Source organism: Phoca vitulina, unplaced genomic scaffold, assembly GCF_004348235.1.
Source record: "Phoca vitulina isolate PV1807 unplaced genomic scaffold, GSC_HSeal_1.0 scaffold2, whole genome shotgun sequence".
Classification (NCBI taxonomy): Eukaryota; Metazoa; Chordata; class Mammalia; order Carnivora; family Phocidae; genus Phoca; species Phoca vitulina.
The window spans coordinates 18669-27629 of record NW_022589705.1 but is presented as its reverse complement, the minus strand read 5'-3'; the positions used below and the strand labels follow the sequence as shown (position 1 = coordinate 27629).

The 8961-nt window shown below is 43.9% G+C and overlaps 1 non-coding gene across 1 annotated transcript; it reads right to left on the bottom strand.

Moving 5' to 3' along the window:
* Window positions 1–696: 696 nt before the first annotated feature.
* LOC116626985 lies at window positions 697–860 on the bottom strand. The gene has a single exon (XR_004298387.1). It is a non-coding gene; the product is annotated as a U1 spliceosomal RNA (small nuclear RNA).
* Window positions 861–8961: the final 8101 nt, after the last annotated feature.

Sequence of the window (8961 nt, the reverse complement as noted above, 5' to 3'; positions counted from 1 at the left end):
TTGGGCCTGCTGGACGTTTAACTCCTTGCCAGTACCAGCGGGACACTCTTTTAAGATTGAGAGTTCAGAGTGCTTAGAGACTGAGGCAAGTTCTACGTCTATCCTTTTTGGGGGTTCACTGTCCCACTTTGTCCCTACAAAAGTCGGCCCAGAATCCCAGTAAGCTTTATTGAATTCTAGCCTATGCAAACCCCTTATTACGAACGTCCCGGGATGTTTCTAGGATATCCTTCTTAAGAAACCAAATATGGAAAGCTCTAAAGAAATGTAATTACCAGCAGATAAAACCAAACTAAAAAGTCAAGACAACTCTGAAAGTAAATTTTCCAGAAAACAGTTGATACAGTTTTACATAACTTCCCTCTCTCGCACTAACTACACGATTTGCTACAACCAAAAAAATACTGCAAAACGTGCCAGGAAGACTAGCGAAACAATATCTCTGTAAAACTACTTGGTTTTCTGAGTACTAAAACAACCACCACTAATAATATTAAACAGACCACCTGAAAAAAAAACCTAAACGTAATGAAACCGTCAAAACAGAAAAAAACCACACCACCCCATACAGAAATGCTGTAACAAAAACTTATCTCAAAACACCAAAAAAAAAACCATCCAACTATACTAACAAAAAGAACGCATACCACACAAAACCACCCCAACATTAAAAACCTGCTTTTCAACAGAAGTCATCAGGGGAGAGCGCGAACGCAGTCCCCCACTACCACAAATTATGCAGTCGAGTTTCCCACATTTGGGGAAATCGCAGGGGTCAGCACATCCGGAGTGCAATGGATAAGCCTCGCCCTGGGAAAACCACCTTCGTGATCATGGTATCTCCCCTGCCAGGTAAGTATGACTTGCTTACCATCCGCCCCACCTCAGCCTCACACGCCTCCCACTGTACACACACGCTCACTTGGCTCCCCACGACCCTGAGTCTCCCTACGCCTTCCACACACGCACGACACGCAGCTTCCACCAACAGCCCCGCACTCCTTCCCGCAGCACCGGAGATCAGATTGTATTTAGGCGGCAGGGGCCGAAACGGCAGCCCCTGCGCTGCCATATTTACATAGGACACGCCCGGTGTGTGACGTCACTGGAGCCCCCCTTCCCTCCGGCCCACGCCCCGCCCTTGCCCTCGCCCTCTCCTCCCTCCTCCCACGACGTCCAGCGGGCCAACCAGCGGACGGGTGGCCGTGGGGGAAGTGACGTCTGCCTCTCCCTCTTTCCCTGGCGCCCCCACGCGTGGCGGCGGGCGCGGGTTCTGAACCGTTGGGCTGCGGGGAGTCCGTCTGGCAGGCTGCTGACGCCTGTGTACCTTTCTTCAGATAATGCCTTTCAGAGTGGAGAGTAGAAATTTAGGATTACAAAGGAAACGGGTTCCTTTCAAATCCAGTTATCTTTGTGATATAGGATTTCAATTAAAATTTGAAGTTATCCAGAGGCGCCTGGGTCGCGCAGTTGGTTAAGCACTGGACTCTTGGTTTCACCTCAGGTCTCGATCTGGAGGGTGGTGGGATCCAGACCGGAGCGGGCTCCCCGCTCAGGGCAGAGTCTGCCTTGGACTGTCTCCGGGGCTCCCTCTGTGCTCCGCCCCCTGCCGCGGCAACCCCCACGCCCATGAGCACTTTCTAAAATAAATAAATCTTTTTTAAAAATTAAAAAAATTTTGAAGCTATCCAATATCCGAAAGAAACTGAGTTTATGAAACTAGAGACAACAGTCAGGTGACTGCAAACCAACCCTTCTTACTGTTTTTACCACTATTGGTGTTCCAGCCTGAGAAACCCAACTGAAAGTTTATTTATTTGAACATTAAAAGTAGATTCTATTCTGTTGCTCCTCTATCACAAAATATTTATTGGAGGGTTCTCCTTTGGAGACGGTAAAGCAAAGGCCTGTGGCCAGTCAGGCCAGTAGAGGACGTGGCAACAGGGATTAGGTGACAATATAGCAACTGAATGTGAATGCTTGATCCAGGCCCCATTCCCTGAATCCTGGCAGCCAGACTCATTGTCCAGGTAGGAGTGAAGAAGTACTTTCTGGGGAATCTGATCAGCCTTGTAACAGAGAGAAACAGCATGTCCTACTCTATATTGCTTCTATTTCCCTTGCTACTGTGACCTATAGCATAGAAATATCTGCTTGCTTAGCTCTGCCTGTAGGCATTTGACAGCTAAGTTTTGCAAAAATTGCTTTTTACCTGAAATCTAGCTCACCTGAGGAGATAAGGAAGTAAGTACAGAAATGATTATGTTTAAGATTTACAGGATTGACATGACCAGATTCCTGTACGCAAAGATCAACTGACCAAGGACAAAAAAACTTGTATGACCTTCCTCAGATGTCTACAGACATCAACCCCCTCCTGCTTCCCTCTTTGGTAACATAAAAGAAACTTGAATTTCATGCCAAGAGGAAATGGTTCTTTGGGAAAACAGTCCACCATCTCCTTGGTTTGCTAGCTTTCTGAATAAAGTCCCTTTCTCTGCCCCAACATCTTCCCTCTTGACTTATTGGCCTGGCATGCAGGGAGCAGAACGAGCTTGGACTCGATAATAGCCTGAGTGGAAAGACCTGGCATCAGCCTGTAAGGGAATGCGCAGACACTTGTTAAAAATGCAAGACAGGGGCGCCTGGGTGGCTCAGTTGGTTAAGCGACTGCCTTCGGCTCAGGTCATGGTCCTGGAGTCCCGGGATCGAGTCCCACATCAGGCTCCCTGCTCAGCAGGGAGTCTGCTTCTCCCTCTGACCCTCCTCCCTCTCATGCTCTCTGTCTCTCGTTCTCTCTCTCTCAAATAAATAAATAAAATCTTAAAAAAAAAATGCAAAAAAAAAAAATGCAAGACAGAGGGGCGCCTGGGTGGCTCAAGGTGGTTAAGCGAATGCCTTCGGCTCAGGTCATGATCCTGGAGTCCCAGGATCCAGTCACACATTGAGCTCCCTGCTCAGCGGAGAGTCTGCTTCTCCCTCTGACCCTCCCCCCTCTCATGCTCTGTCTCTCATTCTCTCTCAAATAAATAAAATCTTTAAAAAAGAAATGCAAGACAGATGTTTTGCTTTAGCTACAGCAGTAGGGGAAACAGACTTCAATATAAAACTGAGAGCAACTCCCAAACACAGCAAAGATGACTGTGGATTTATAGCCAAAGGTAAGAGAAAGGGCATCAGTGCTTGGAAAATTACTAATAGAAACTTCTTTAGATATCAAGGGCGGGGGGATATTTGCTGGAACTGGGCTTGGAAGGCCAAGGGCTAGGACTAATGGAGGAGGGCTCAGAGGAGCCTGACTAAAGTTTAATCAAGGAGAGAGTCCTTGCCAGACCTACAGTGACACTCCTGGAAATAAGCAAAGACCCAACAAGAGAAGAAAAGGCTATTTATTCAGAGCTTGCAGCTTGCGTTTTTGCAGAGACTGAAAGGAAGGGAGAGGAGTGGGAGAGCTTTATAGTAGAAAAATGGGAAGGCTTCAGATGTGAGGTGATTGGAGGTTGTTGGCATGGGTAAGCCATAGGCAGGTGATAACTTTAAAAATAAGTTATTTTCCCAGCAAAAATGGGTTTATTTGGGAGTAGCAGAGAATTGCAATTTAGGACATGCATGCTATGGCAAAACCATAGGCACGCTGAATAAACAAAAGGAGGGGAATGTCATTTTATGGAGGAGAAGGAGGAAGTTGGGGGTGTTGTTTTGAACAAAAATCCATTGGAGAAAAGCAAGAGTTCAGGGTGATGGTGGTTTTTCATTCGCTGAATTGGTGGGGGGGGGTAGTCAGTTTCTCGTAGGAGATACAATCTACATTCTTTTTCCTTTTGGGGCCTGTCATTGATTCTTTCCTGTTAAGAATTCTTCTGCTGGGGTCTACAATTGACAATTCTTCCTGTAATTGATGTTGAGTGGTATGACTCCCCCTTCTGGCCTCCCAACTCTATTTTAGTGAGGTTTCCCTTTATTAATTTTCGCATTAACTAGAATTTAGGTTTCCTGTGAGATTGGTTGGGGTGCACTGCACATCTGGCTTTCTCTGGTTGGTCCTAAGTTGGAAGCAGGAACAAAAATTACGGAAATTGTCAATTACCAAGTCCCAGCATCATGGATGGGTATATTAGTACGCTCAGGCTGCTGTAACAGAATACCGCAGCCTGGACGGCTTGAACAACAAGCAATTTATTTCTCACAGTTCTGGATGTTGGGAAGTCCAAGATTCAGGTGCCACCAATGTAGGTTTTGAATATAGCCAAATATGGTACCCCAAAATATGCCACTTTGGCATAAGGATTATTTTGAGCAAGACATACTTGAAAAAGAGCAGATGCAAGAAGGGTGCTCTGACCTCCCTTCTTCCTAAAAGGAGGAGATAAAACTCCCTCCCTCTGCCCTCCCTCTACCAGGAGGAAAGAAACATTCTTGTCACCAGAGATAGGAAATCTGAGAGAAATCTATACAAACAGACTTTGTTAAAATAACCCTTATCTGTCTTTTGCCTCTTCCTATATTTTGGTTATTTTTTCACAATTTCTTTTTTTTTTTTTTTAATTTTATTTATTTATTTGAGAGAGAGAGAGAGTGAGAGAGAGAGCGCAAGAGGGGGTAGGCTTAGAGGGAGAAGCAGACTCCCTGCCGAGCAGGGAGCCCGATGCGGGACTCGATCCCAGGACTCCGGGATCATGACCTGAGCCGAAGGCAGTCGCTTAACCGACTGAGCCACCCAGGCGCCCACTTTTTCACAATTTCTACTCTTTGCTCAACCTAGTACATAAGCACTTAGGCCTAAGCACTTTTTGGGTCTTTATTTTTCCTTGAAAGCTTCCATGTACTTGTAAAATACTTCTATGCTTTTCTCCTGTTAGTTTGCTTTACGTGAACTTAATTCTCAGGCCCAGCTGGAGACCCTAAAAGGGGACAGGAAGAGTTTAGCCTCCCCTGCAGCTTCATTCTGAGGCCTCCTGTCATGGCTTACAAGCTGCCCCCATCTTGCTGTGTGTTCATAGCAAGGGGGAGAGGGAGGGTGTTGAGGAAAAAGTATCTTGGGTTTTAACTTCCCCAGAAGTGTTAATCCAGGTTTAGCAGGTAGTGCTGGCCACAGCACAGACACCTCTTTCTCAGCTAAAAGATAATCAAGAGCTATTTCATCATCAAGAACAACTTTGGCCAGAGATTCTACGGATCTTTGCCAGGCAGCTATGCTTTCACAGCAGATTCTGAACTTTAAGAATTAAGAAGTTCCTGGGGCGCCTGGGTGGCTTAGTCGTTGAGCGTCTGCCTTTGGCTCAGGTCGTGATCCTGGGGTCCTGGGATCAAGCCCCGCATCGGGCTCCCTGCTCTACGGGAGGCCTGCTTCTCCCTCTCCCACTCCCCCTGCTTGTGTTCCCTCTCTCGCTGTGTCTCTCTCTGTCAAATAAATAAATAAAATCTTAAAAAAAAAAAAAAAAGAATTAAGAAGTTCCTGATCATAGCCTTATTTACTTTTATCCCTTACAAGGTAAGTAGGGATCTGCCGATAGGAGTGAATCCTGAACCATGAAAGCCTCCAGGTAGGTCCTCTCTAACTCACAATGTAAATTGGGATTTGACCAATGAGATGCCTTATTTTGCTTGTGAAAAGCTAGGGGCAGAATTAGATTTTTTTTCCTAGCCTGAAATAAAAGGTTGTTCTAAATTCCAGAGGTTACTCCCACTTAGCAATGGCCTGGGAGATAAAGATGAAGGTGTTAATCTTTCCAGGCCAATGCCAGAGTAAAGAAAAGGAAAAGAAGGAGAAAGGGTTTCATGTTTAAAGTATGAAGTCTTGGGCGGAAGCAGTCTACCTCGATGTCAGCTACTTCTCTTCATCAATTTGATTTGGAGGTCTCCAGCACCTACACAGGCCCAGGCATCAGGCGGAAACTTTTTTAGTTGGGTGATGTGTACCCAAGGCTCAATGCTTTCTAGTTTTGCAGCAGTGTTTGTGGTCACACTTGGTAAGTTTCCTCTGAATGAGGCTCAAAGGGCTGTCTTCCTCTGATGACACTTCCAGAATACCCAGTCATCAGGCTACTCAGACTGTGACTAACAGAATCCTTTGAATTGGGACCTGGGAAGGCTTCTTTAATTGATGTTAGGCCTGAGCATAAGACACTACACACTTAGAGTAGCTGGTAACGCTGACAAGGGATAGAATTCCAAGAAGTCTGCAAGTTTTTCGTTAAGGTTTGTATTTGTCCAGTGATGTGAAGATTGTGGAAGGTATAATGCAAATGGGAAACACTTTCTAACAGTTCTTTTCCTACTGTGGGGACATCAGCCTTGCAGTAAGGATAAACCTCAGTCCATCTGGAAAACATAACATACAATAACAAGAACATACTGATAATCTATACTAGGTGGCAATTGAACGAAGTCTAGCTGCAGGTGTTCAAAGGGTCCAGAGGGAGGTTTGAGGCTTCTAGAGCAAAAAGAGTTTTTCCAGGATTATAGACCTGACAGGTCAGACTTTGCTGGTAGACTGTTTTTGTAATTTTATACAAGTCTTCCCACCAATGTGTATTTATAATTTGAGTCAACTTAAATGTAGCATGGTAGGTGAAAGAATGCGAAAACCAAAAAATGGGGTTTGTTAGGGAGCCAGGAAGAACCAAGTGATCATCTTGGTTTTCCATTGGCCCCAACTGTTCATTTAATTTACAGCCATTGTTTACCCACCTTAATTTTTCTGATTCAGGAGCAGATTGATTGCCATGTTACAGGACATTAAGATGGCAAAAATTTGGCAATGAGGGGCCATTTTTTGCAGAAGCAAAATGGACTTTATCCAAATGTATCATAACCTTTATAGAATCTATTGCTGTTGCCTTGTATGAAAGTCAGCTTGATCACATATCAAAATTTCTCTCCAAAAACTCTTTTTTTTTGGATCTTATTTATTTATTTGACAGAGAGAGAGAGAGAGTGCACAAGTAGGCAGAGAGGCAGGCAGAGGGAGAGGGAGAAGCAGGCTCCCCACCGAGCAGGGAGCCCGACGCAGGACTCGATCCCAGGACCCTGGGATCATGACCTGAGCCGAAGGCAGCTGCTTAACCAACTGAGCCACCCAGGTGCCCCTCCAAAAACTTCTTTTTTTACAAACCTTCTACAACTTTCTTTTTACATTCAGCTTTTGGGGGCGCCTGGCTGGCTCAGTCAGTGGGGCACACAACTCTTGATCTTGGGATTGTGAGCTTGAGCCCCATGTTGAGGTAGAATTTACTTAAAAAAATTTTCAGATTTTGTCCTAAGTTTTCCTTCTTCAAATTATCAGTCTCACTTTAGTCACTAAGACAAAATTACTTTCTTTTCCTTCAACAAAAATGTATTTCCATTCCTCATACTTTTTCTTACCAAAAACACGTATCTTACTTTCCTTGTATATGGAAACATTTCCCTTATTATTTCCAGTAGTCTTAATTACTTTTTTTTTTTTTAAAGATTTTATTTATTTATTTGAGAGAGAGAATGAGAGAGAGAGAGCACATGAGAGGCGGGAGGGTCAGAGGGAGAAGCAGACTCCCTGCCGAGCAGGGAGCCCGATGTGGGACTCCATCCTGGGACTCCAGGATCATGACCTGAGCCGAAGGCAGTCACCCAACCAACTGAGCCACCCAGGCGCCCCTAGTCTTAATTACTTTTATTAGAATTTTTAACTCTTAGAAATCTGAATTTCTAGTCATAATTAAGTAGTAAGCAATTGTGAACTGTTACAGCAGTGAGGTAGGAAATTGAAGGAGTTCCATTTTAGAAAGTTTCCATCTCTGCTGTTTTTCTGCTAGGCCCCCATTTACTCATGTTCCATATTTTGTCTCTGAATAAGCTAAAGAAGCTATGTTCCCACTTCAAGGGGAAAGCAAGAAAGTTAATCATTCTCTGAGTTTTGTCCTAGACCCCAAACACCTGTCAACACCTAAGAAGAGCCAGATCCCAAACATGTTTTAGGACATTAGCTTCAAACAAACCTCAGCTGATCTGGCATCAATACCCCTACCTTCCGTAATTTATGCAATAACACCTATTGTTCCCCTGATACTCACCTTTGATTGGATCCTAACATGGATTCCTAAAGAAACACAACCCTAGACCCTTTCCAATACAAACCCCTAGCCTCAAGCAACGAGACTTACTCTCCTTTCCTTGCCCAGTCTTCCAGCCACTTGGTCTGCTATTCTCCACCTGTCACTCACCCTATTCAGTAAACTTTGTTTTCACTTTCTCTGGCTTGTGCTTGATTTCTGTCCTGTGTGAAGCCAAAGACCCTCTTGGTTGGTCCTGTGGGACCCTCCCTGGGTCCTCGGACCCAGTCTGCCTGCATCACGAGCTTCTTTAGATTTGCAAATTTAGGAGTATATTTTATAATTTCTAGAAGCGCTTGCCTTTTTAAAATTTTTTAGTGTGGCACTAACACATTTAGGTATCTTTTAGTTTCTCTGTAATAAGAAGCCAAAAATAGATAAACCTATTATTTAGTAATTAATACCTTAATATTTTATCTTATTTGGAAATGATCTAGATATTTAATGAATTTAACTTCTCATTTAACCTAACTTAACAAAACTGTAAGGTTTTAGATTACCAAAAAGATTTGGGAAAACTACTTAAGCAGACACAACATGAATTTATTTGGCTAGTAAACTCCAGTAGAATAAAAGTTTTATATTTATTTAATGCTGACAACTCTAAAGATGTGTCTGTTTTAATTAAACCATCAACCTTAAACTAGCTTTTATAATTTAGTATTTTCCCAGATCATATAAACTTAAAAAACACTTGGGTTAGTTTCTTTTCCTTTTCTTTTGTTTTCTTTTTCTTGTTTTTTTCTAGAGAGGAAGTAGGGGAAGGGCAGAGGGAGAGGGAGAGAGAATCCCAAGCAGGCTCCACGCCCAGCATGGAGCCTGATGTGGGGTTGATCTCACAACCCTGAGATCAAGACCTGAGCTGAAATCA